We start from the raw sequence: 1,422 nt of genomic DNA on the forward strand, positions 1-1,422 counted from the left end.
GTCCATCTACGGTTCAGTGGTTGTGTGGTTGTGTTGTGGTCCATCTACAGTTCAGTGGTTGTGTTGTGGTCCATCTACGGTTCAGTGATAGTGTGAGGGGAGGTTGTGGTCCATACATACCGGTCGTGGCAGGCTGAGGTTGGCTCCATACCAGTGGAACAGTGCCCTCCACACAGGCTCTGGTACCGTCTCAAAGTCCCTGCCCGCCACCAGCTGTAGGGACTGCTTCAGCCGGCCTCCCTCCATGGTCAATGTGGGGGCCTGGGGGAACAGGAGAGAGACTGGGGAACAGGACACACATTGCCCTCTCTACTCCTCCATTACTGATGGAGATACACAGGCCATGCCTAATGCCTGGCCGTATCATCACAGGGCTGAGACCACATAACTAGGAGGAAAAAGAGAGAGAGAGCGAGAGAGGCTCAGTGGGAGAGTTTGGATGGAATAACACTTTTCTCTGTGAACTTAAATCAACAACTTGATGTTCGGAAAATGGACAAGACAACGTATTAGAAATAGCTAATGTAACCACTATATAATATAGGGGGCAAACACACACCTTCATGGGGTCTGTGTTGACCAGGGGCTGGTTGTCGATGGCTCCAGGTCTCTGAGGTGCCAGATGGGACTGGGAGAGGGAGGGGATGTGGCCGTTGGCCCTGGAGAAACACTGGTTGTTGTCTGACATGTTGTGTTGCCGGGCAAAACAGATCTCTGTGGCTGAGGGGCCGGCCTGGGGGGTCACCACTGAGGAGGAGGAGGAGGAGGAAGGGGGGGGGTGACGGCATCAGAGAAACACTTTACATTCAGGTTAAGGTACCCTTAGAGGGGTTGTAAAAGGGTTAAAAGTAGTTTATAAAAGGGTAAACCATGAATTAATAAGTAGTTTATAAATAGTGAATAAACCGTTATAACCCATAGTTTGAGGTTGTAACAGCATGCACAGCGCTGCCTAGTGGTCCGGTCACTGACCTGTGCTTTGGGTCTCTGTTGCTTCAGAGGCGCTGGACACAGCATCAGGGGACCTCTCCTCTGAGGCGCTGGCTGGGCCGGGCAGACCTTCCGCTACACAGCGTACCCCTAACCCTGGCTCCAGGGGGGCAGGCTTGACGGTGGCAGAGGCCTGAGGATTCCTCAGAGAGGAGAGGATAGAGGGCTGATCCACCACGATGGACTTGTGGTCCTGAGGAGAGAGAGAGAGGAGAGGGTAGAATGGTTAGTAACCTTGGTGTGTTGTGATGATCATATTCTGCTCTTCAACGTAACAGTTAGGGGTTCCATTTAGGGGGCTTCACTTGGCACCCTATTCCCTATGTAGTACACTACATTTGACCCTATGGGCCCTGGCGCTATTTGGGACGCAGCCTTGGACTTCCACTCACATATTTGACGTAGTCTTTCCACAGCGTCCACCACTGGCTG

At 52.5% G+C, this 1,422-nt stretch overlaps 1 pseudogene; it reads right to left on the reverse strand.

The window, feature by feature from the left end:
- LOC112073597 (ubiquitin carboxyl-terminal hydrolase 32-like) overlaps positions 1-1,422 on the reverse strand; it is a 41,041-nt pseudogene that overhangs the window by 15,910 nt on the left and 23,709 nt on the right.

This window comes from Salvelinus sp. IW2-2015, unplaced genomic scaffold (assembly GCF_002910315.2).
Source record: "Salvelinus sp. IW2-2015 unplaced genomic scaffold, ASM291031v2 Un_scaffold2313, whole genome shotgun sequence".
Taxonomy (NCBI): domain Eukaryota; kingdom Metazoa; phylum Chordata; class Actinopteri; order Salmoniformes; family Salmonidae; genus Salvelinus; species Salvelinus sp. IW2-2015.